Here is a 9598-nt window from a genome sequence, read left to right on the forward strand (position 1 = left end):
CTGTCCTTTTGCTTGAATACTAGCCATGTGTGCCAAGCCTGGAGGTAGGTTCTCCAAGTGCGTGGGGCTAGTGACTTGTGGATCAGGTCCATAAGTCCGCTATACCCATCTGCCCAAGGTGACGTGGGCATGTATTAGTGTAACCTTCCTAGCACCCTAGCATTACTGAATAAGGCTCCTCAGTGTATGGGCAGTGAGTGAAACGGTCCAGCCATGCGGCGCAGGCCTACCTCTTTGGTCATTTTCTCCCGTATGACGTGCGGGTATATAGAGGCGAATTTAAGATTGCGACATGAGAGTGTGGTTACCAAATTCTAAACATATTCTTCCCACGATGTTCCCCAAATGTTTTATATGTGTCGCATCTAAGGTCTATGTATTTAAGGACGTTCAGACCCTCTACTGGGTGCTTCTCCAGCAGGCAGCTGGCTAACACAAGGTAACCTCTTAGCCAGTTGTCCATGATTTATACTTACAAGCTCTCTCCTCACCTGTAGCCTTTGCTTTTTCCCTGGCCTGAAACCCATCAGCAAAAGGTTGTGTACGTCCGTGAACTTTCCCTTTTATTATTATCTCACTTTGGGTGTAGATAGAAAAATCCGTCTAGCTACTTTCAGAGCAAGCGGGTAAATAGTGGCTGAACCAGCCTGGGTGGTGAAGGATTGATACTGGTCCCCCCGCGCCCCCTGCTTGGCGTCGCACCCAGAGCGGGTGTCTGGCTTCCCTCCTCGGCGTCCGTAGAATTGATCAGCAGTACTGCCGCTCCTATCTAGATCAAAACTCACCAGTGAAGGAATGAACAAATAATTTATTAAATTACCTAAAACGGATACACCAACAAACAGAAAAGAGAACCTCCTCCCACGCGTTTCAATTGAAATGGTCTTTCTCAAGGCGTGTAAACCGACTGGAGAGAGGTCCTAGCGCCGGCGTAAGTGTCCTTCCCTTTACATTAAAGTGTAAGCTCTACGGGGCAGGGAGTCTACCTTAATGTTACTTTAATGCCTAAAGCACTTATTCCCATGATCTGTTATTTATATGATCTGATATTTATTTGGTTACCACGTGTATTACTAATGTGAAGCGCTATGTACCTTAATGGCGCTATATAAATAACGACATACAATACAATACAATTGCTGGTACTTACGCCGTCATCCTTAATTTTTGGGGCCTTGCTCTCCCGCGCTGCCCCCTGCGTTGCACCGCTTGGCCTAGCCTTAAGTGTAAAATATACTGGACACCTAACAAGCTCCTATTGAACCCCCAAAATAACCACAACATATATATAAGCATATGAGTGTCAAGAGGAGTGCTACTGAGCCTGGCAATATATATTTAAAACCAGAGACAGCACATAAAACACAGACAAAGCTCAGATTTAGCACATCCAGTGAGACTCATACACGGTACAGTGCCTAAATATATATGTATAAATATCTATTAAGTAAAATGGTCTTTTAGTTTGACATCTTTGGCCAAAATTGTTGTAAGTCCCTGAGCCAACGGCACGGCAGACCACATATCAGGGGTCCCTGACGCTAATATAAATTCTTAATAACCTGTGTAATAACAGGAAGAATGATTTATAGTAAATCTGTCAATATTAGTTGCAAAGTTCTAAGTCTGACTGAAGCTTTTATTAACCTGTACATTACCAGGAAAAGCACTCTGTATTAGAGATGTCACAGCCAAACTGCAAGCCGGCAAGTTCCCCTGAGTGACTTAATAGATACCTAGCCTTAAGTGACCGGAGAATCACCGCTGTCTCTCTAGGAATTTATACATACAGGTTTTGTGAAATGTCGCTGTCACTATCTGAGTCGCTATTACCCGTACTATACTAGGATTTATTTCCTTACCTGGAATCTCGTTGCTCGGGTTAGTACCCTGCGCTGACCTGGCCTGAAGCGCGGTGACTGGCCTCGGCGTCTATCCCCCTCCTCGCCATGCGTCGGTTAAGGCGAGTAGGGGTCCTGGTCCGCATTCCATGGGTGCAATGACCAGTCATTGGCCGTCGCTTCCTGCGAAAACTGAGAGGACCCCATGCAGGATCCCGGGGCTGGGTCGCCTTAAATCCTCTCCCCCCACCCCCGCCGGTGACAGAGCAGAACGCCCGTCTCTGCGCTGCAGTTAATCTGCCCGACACAGCGTGGCCCATGGGTGGGAGGGGCAGGGTTCCCGGGTGGCTGGGGCGGTTATACACCAGACCGCCCGCGCCCCTGCCAGCTGGAGGTAAGTAGGTGGGATGGTTGGGCATGGCGTATGTCGGTATGAAGTATGTTGGTGCTTCACTGTAGTAACCCCGCTCACAGTCTGTCCTGTACTGTGAGGGGTAAGGTTGAGGTCGCCCTGAGGGGTGAACTTGAGGTCGCCCTGCAGTACCGCTAGGGGCCTCATGGTGGCGCTGCTGCAGAGGAGGGCCAAGGTAACAGCCTGCCTCTGCAGACCTGCCTGTGACCTCCTGTCTCTTTAATAAACATGGGGCGGGAAACCCCCCCCCCCTCCCCTGCTCACAGAAGCCCGGGAAGGGAGGGTGGAGCAGGGGGGAAGGGAGGATGGAGCAGGGGGAAAGGTCAGCCTGCAGCCCGCGCGCGGGAGAACAGTGCCCCTCCCTCCCCTGCTGCAGCACATTGGAGGGAGGTGAGTCATGGTGCCGAGGAGCCAGCAGCACCGCACGCAGGTCGGAGGGGTGAGTGGGATGGGGGCGCGGGACGGAGCCAGATTGTCCCTGTGGTGGAGGGGTGAGGAGGCTGTGTGGTGGGAGCCGGCGCGTGGCCACCCCCAGCAGAGGGGTAAGCGGCCTGTTGCAGTGGGAGCCGACAGGCGCGCTCCCCGTGGGATAGCCCATACGGTCGGGAGAGATAGTAGGGGGGGGGGGGGGACCTGGGCATCGGGCGCCCTGCTCGGCGCGCGGCCGTCACCTGCAGAGTGGTGAGCGGGCTGGCGGCGCTGGGGCTGGCGGCGGCAGCACAGGAGCGACCCCCCCCCCCGCCCCCCTCCCTGCCGGGACCGCGCTTGGGCAGAGGGAGTAGGGCGCGGGCGGCGGGGCCTCGCCGAATCGCGAACCGGGAGGGGGGACAGGGCCTGGGAGCAGGGGAAGGAGGGGTGCGGGAATAGAGGCCGGGAGGCATCGTGGCCCGGCGGGGGAATCAATAGTGAGGCGGAGGGACCTTGCAGGGGAAAAAGCCGAGAGGTGGCGGGGCACAGGCTGGGGGGCGGATAGAGGGGCATAAGGCTGGAGGGGGCCCCAGGGTGGGCGCGGGAGTGTGGTGGGCTGCAAGCAGGCGCCTGCACTTGCCGGGGGAGCTGGGAGGGCTGTGGGATGGGGAATGGGGAATGGGGATCCCTACCTGCACCTCAGCGCTGGGATCTGCGCGGGGCAGGGACACTTACCGGCTCCTCTAGTGCCGCAGCATCAGCGGGCTCCTCAAGCTCATGGGTGAGGCTGGCAGGATTCGGGGTCTTCATACAGCGGAGAGCTGCTGTAGTCACTGCGGCCCTCCCTCACGGTCTTGAAATGGCAGCTCAGCAGCAGCAAGCGTTCCTGTAAGGTAAGGGGAAAATTCCGCTAGCTCTGTCTCTCTCCCCTGGATCCCCACTCTTTATACCCTCTCCCCCCTCCCCCTGCATGGGAGGGGACAAGCAGCCTTCCCACTCCGTGTGGGAAGGGGGAGGGGGGTTAGCCGACCCCCCCCCCTACCAGCTCTCGCCAATCAGGACGTCGCAGCCCTTAAGGAGCCTACGACCCCATGCTGGGGCCTCTGCCTCTTCAGTCACGCTGAGCACAAGGCAACCTTCACCAGCGGCATCACCAATATCTTCCTCCAGGAAACATTCAGGTCTAGTTATACACCGGAGCTCCAGCTTAGGAAACGGAACACCGAAACCAACTTCCAATGAGTGTTAGCGCAGAAAGGCTTTCACTGCCCCTGACTCGTTTGCCTCATAGTAGAGATGATGCATGAGTATGGGAGTCAAAAGGCTATGTTGCACTTTTTGGTGATTTCCGCTTTTCGGCGGGGGTCTGGAACCTAGTCCGCCGTATGAGTGGGACCCTACTGTATTTCCATTTCACACATTTTTCCTAATTATGTTTGGGTTTCTTATGGAATTGTATCTATATTTTGCGCAATTTCTGAATTATTTATTTTGTGTGAATTAACATAAAGAAAAGATGCAAAAAAAAGCCTATTATTTCTACCTTGTTCTTTAGTGTCCGTTTAAAAAGAAAAAATGGTTTTAAGGATATTATACCTTTGAAAACAAAAATATCTGAGGAACTTTGTAAATAATTGAATAGAAATGATAAAGAAGTTGTAATAAATTCCTTAATTGAGTAAAGGACGGTTTTAGTCCAGTTCCAAAGCTTCTAAATTAAGTTTACTTATAATTATCAAGAACAAATTTTTATTTACGTGTAGCCCTGCTTCCTATCGCTAGTAAGCTGCTACTCTGTGCTGTGTTACCTGTAGGCTCGCAGGGCCTGAGTCTCTGAGCCTGGGGTGTGCGCAATATCTATAACGGGTGCAGCGCCTCCACCTGCGACAGCTCCCGCCAGCGGGGGAGTGGGTCTTCGCAGGACGAATATTCAATAATTCCACTCACACAGCCAATTACCATAACCAACCTCCTTTACTTGCGGACAAAACTCATATTTAGGTACACACAATAACATCCCAGTCAGAGACACGTTATAACACGCCACGGCGGGCGCCACACTATCTTGCGCCACGGCGGACGCCATCAATATCATGCGCCTCGGCGGACGCCAACACACCCCGAACCCTCCACCGGGTGATCCCACCCCGTGTCCAATCTTTAACAGATTAGTCCTTCCGCTCAACTGTAAGCAACTATATGTGTGTATGGGTGACTGCGCAGCCACTGTGTCCCGAACGAATGAATGGTACCGTTAGTGCACTTGCTGAAATACCTGCCGGGTACTCCGGTACCTGGAAATGCTATGCTCTTCACAAAGGGTCTCCGCAAGTCGGAACCGTCCTCTCTCTCTCTGGCGATAGTCCGGGGCGATCCCACCCGAACTCCGGCAACCAACAAGCGGGGTCTGAGCCCAGACCTCCCACTCGATAATATAGTCCTGCTCAACATCTCAGGATACTATGGGCACAGGAACCTCGCTATGGCGATCCCTAGCTCAGCTTGTCTCTACCGTGACTCAGGGCCTAACTGGGCCTGGGGTACACGGCCTACGCCGGGCGGCTTAACCTCCCCTACACAGACACTCCGTCTGCTCTCCTCTCCAACCAGCTCTCTTCCACATGCGCACAACCACCTCCCTAAATCTCCTTCACCTCCTCAGCCCATTGGCTCAACTCTCTCACCTGACCCTCCCCGCGGGGCTGCTGGGACAAGGGTCTGCTCCCTCCCACCAATTAGCACTCTCCTCCATTGCGGGCTTTTAGCAACTCAATCTGTGCAGGCGCAACCTCCCGCTCTTTCAGGGTGAATAAGGGGTCACGGCTACATCCTCCCCCCTGTGGATTCCAACGTCCCCCCTGTGGATTCCAACGTCCCCGCTTGGACAACGATAACAGTACAACCATTTTTATATAATGAAAAACACTAATACATCGGTCTCTATATTAACTTATACATCTCACTGAACATGATAATAACGGATTGAACCCGGTTGCGAGCCCACTGCTGAGCCTCATAATGGGGTGCCCCAAACTGATCATAGGCCATCCTCATTGGAGGTTGCCCATTTCTCTGACTCCTTCTCAACTCCGGTGCGGTCACTCCCTGTGGAGAGTGAGGGTCGTATTCTGCTGCATTGGGTTCTTCCCTTGAGGGGCTTGTGTTCTCGAACCGGTCGGAGCTTGGGACGAAGCATGGGCTCTGAGAGTCTAACATTGAGGTTTCCGGCTCCCCCGCCTGGGGTGCTTGCTTCCTGAGCTCTTTACCCGAAGCTCCCTCGGGAGATTCTCCTGGTGAAGGGCCCCTTTGAGAGGTTCCCTCTTGTGGATCGTCCAGACTTTCGCCGCTCTCTACTTCGGCCTCTGGGGACATTTCTCCATTAAGTGGAGATGCCGGCCACTCCAACTCTCCCTCCTCTACTTGCGGAATAGGCAGTAGATGATTACGATGCCACATCTTTACCCGATCCTCCGAGTCTTTGATACGGTAGACTGGAAGGCCAGGCAATTGAGAAATCACCTCGTACACCCCCTCCCGCCATCGGTCAGCCAACCTATGTTTTCCCGGTACTCCCAGGTTGCGGAGAAGTACAGCATCACCAGGTTTAATGTTTCTGTGTTTCACTTTGTGATCATATCGCCTTTTGTTCCCGGCATTCAGTTTTTCAGCAGATTTCTCGGCTTGCCCATAGGCCTTCTGTAGGTTCTCTTGTAATCTTTGTACATAGCGAAAATGGGTAGTTTTGTGTACCCCATCGGTGGAGACTCGCAACTGTATGTCCACTGGTAATCGGGCTTCACTGCCGAACATGAGGAAGTAGGGCGAGAACCCGGTAGATTCGTGTCAGGTGCAATTGTAGGCATGGACGAGAGTCTCCACATGATGACTCCACTTAGTCTTTTCCACACCGGTTAGCGTGCCCACCATGTCCAGCAGAGTGCGATTGAAACGTTCGGGTAAAGCGTCCCCTTCTGGGTGGTAAGGGGTAGTACGGGACTTTTTGATGTGTAGGAGGTTCAGCAATTCTTTTATTAGCTTACTTTCGAAGTCCCGCCCTTGGTCGAAGTGAAGGCGTTGAGGAAGCCCATAATGCATAAAATACTTCTCCCAGACTACCTTAGCCACCATAATGGCTTTTTAATCTTTGGTCGGGAAGGCCTGGGCGTAGCGTGTGTAATGATCGACATGGGTGTTGGGCTCGATGCACAAGAAGTCCATACAGACTAAATCCATAGGTCCCGTACTTCTTAGGTGGCCCATGGGGGCAGCTCTAGTGGGCAGAGTCTTGCATTGGATACACCGCACACACCTACGACAGTGATGCTCCACGGATTCTCTCATTTTTGGCCAAAAAAATCTATCTCTTACTAGTCCAAAAGTCTTATCTACCCCCAGATGTCCGTGTTCATCATGGAGAGCTTTCAACACTAAGTACTGCAGTCTTTTTGGTAACACTAGTTGTCGGCGACCCGGGTGGTCATGATATTCCACCACTCGGTATAACAGCCTATCTTGAATTTCAAATTTGTCCGCCTCCCGCATCAGTATACCTCCGACATCCCCCGGAGACTGGTGAAGTAGGCCCCGTCGATTTTGTCGAATGGCATCACAGATAGTCCCGGCGACTGGATCTTGTTCTTGATACCGTACCATCTCCTCCCAGGCGATGATCTGTTCGGGGGTAACACGCTTTCCACTCGGGTCACGATAGGCTTCAGGTATAGCGGTAGAGGCGCACCCTAGGGAGTCGGTTACCCGCAATTCCGAAAAGGCTACTTGCTCATCTATGATGGCGGCCGTGCAACAGAGCGCTCTTATCCCTGGCCCAGGAATCTCATCCCACTGATCTCCATCGGGAGTAGGGGTCAACCCCGGTCGCCTCGACAAGGCGTCTGCTCCAATGTTCAAGGCACCCCAGAGGAGGATGTACGTTGAGGGTATCGGCTCATACCTGAATTTCGCCATTGGCATGCCGCCATTCCTCGACGGATTGCCGTGATGGTACAGAATCTGTCGCCCTTCCCCCTGGCCATCGATGTGGGGCAACGGATAGGGAGGATTTATCCTGTCAGTTCAGTGGAAGAAGCCGTGCAAGTAAACACGACCCGAGTGGAAGAAACAGGGACGGCCCTAGACTTCGATTTTGGCTCGTCCGAGTTGCCCGGAAGTAGGCCCCGTCGATTTTGTCGAATGGCATCACAGATAGTCCCGGCGACTGGATCTTGTTCTTGATACCGTACCATCTCCTCCCAGGCGATGATCTGTTCGGGGGTAACACGCTTTCCACTCGGGTCACGATAGGCTTCAGGTATAGCGGTAGAGGCGCACCCTAGGGAGTCGGTTACCCGCAATTCCGAAAAGGCTACTTGCTCATCTATGATGGCGGCCGTGCAACAGAGCGCTCTTATCCCTGGCCCAGGAATCTCATCCCACTGATCTCCATCGGGAGTAGGGGTCAACCCCGGTCGCCTCGACAAGGCGTCTGCTCCAATGTTCAAGGGCCCAGGTTTGTATTTCAAGGTGAAATTGTAATTGAAGAGCGCGGCCAACCAGTGATGTCCAGCCGCATCAAGTTTGGCGGAGGTCATGATGTAGGTGAGAGGATTATTGTCGGTGCGTACCTCGAATGACACACCGTACAGATAATCCCGAAGTTTGTCCACAATGGCCCACTTAAGGGCCAAGAACTCGAGCTTGTGTACCGGATAATTCTGCTCACTGGCCGTCAGACTACGGCTGATATATGCTACGGGTCGCAATCCCTCAGGATATTTTTGATGCAACACGGCCCCTAGGCCACTCAGACTGGCGTCCACGTGTAGGATGTAGGGTTGGTCGGGGTTGGCGTAGGCCAAGACCGGGTCCGCCGTCAGGCTCTGCTTCAAGTTTTGGAAGGCTTGGTCGCACTCGGGGGTCCATTTATCCCCGAAGGGCTGTCGGGCAGGGTTGGTCTTCTGGCCCGCCTCCGCCGGGTATATTCTGAGCAGGCTATTGAGGGCTTTGGCCCTACGTGAGTACCCCTCCACAAATCTGTGATAGTAGCCGCAAAATCCCAGGAACGAGTGCAACTCTCCCACATTCTCCGGGCGGGGCCAGTTGACGACAGCTTCTATTTTGGTGGGATCAGTGGCAATTCCCTCGCCGGACGCTATGTGTCCTACGTACGTCACGGAGGTCCGGCAGAACAGGCATTTGTCCAGAGAGAGCTTGAGGCCTTCCTTGGACAGTCTATCCAGTACCTTCAAGAGATGGACCTCGTGCTCTTCCAGGGTTTTCCCGAAGACTATGATGTCATCTAGGTACACCAGGCATTCTCGGGGGTTGAGGTCCCCCAGTGTCTTCTCCATTAACCGCTGGAAGGTGGCTGGTGCCCCGCATATGCCTTGGGGCATGCGGGTAAACTGATAAAACCCCAGGGGGCAGACGAAAGCTGTCTTTTCTTGATCCGCGGGGCTCATACGGACTTGATAATACCAGGACCGTAGGTCCAGTACGCTGAACCACTGGCTCCCGTGTAATGTATCGAGGATCTCCTCTATGCGGGGAAGGTTATACTGGTCCGGCACTGTCCGATTGTTCAGCGTCCGATAATCCACACACAGTCTCACGGTCCCATTTTTCTTTCTTACGACTACTATAGGAGAGGCGTAGGGACTTCGGGATTCTTTGACAATCCCGGCGGCTTCTATTTCATTGATAGCCGCCCTCACATCCTCCACATCCCTGGGAGCAAGTCGGCGGGAACGCTCTCGGAAGGGCTTCTCATCCGTCATCCGAATGGTGTGCTGGGCGTTGCGACTACACCCAACATCCATTTCCCCGGTAGAGAATACGGATCGTCTCTGTTCCAGTTACACCCGTAACCATTCCTTCCAGGCTCCGGGCAACTCGGACGAGCCAAAATCGAAGTCTAGGGCCGTCCCTGTTTCTTCCACTC

This window comes from Ascaphus truei, chromosome 2, assembly GCF_040206685.1.
Source record: "Ascaphus truei isolate aAscTru1 chromosome 2, aAscTru1.hap1, whole genome shotgun sequence".
NCBI classification, from domain to species: Eukaryota; Metazoa; Chordata; class Amphibia; order Anura; family Ascaphidae; genus Ascaphus; species Ascaphus truei.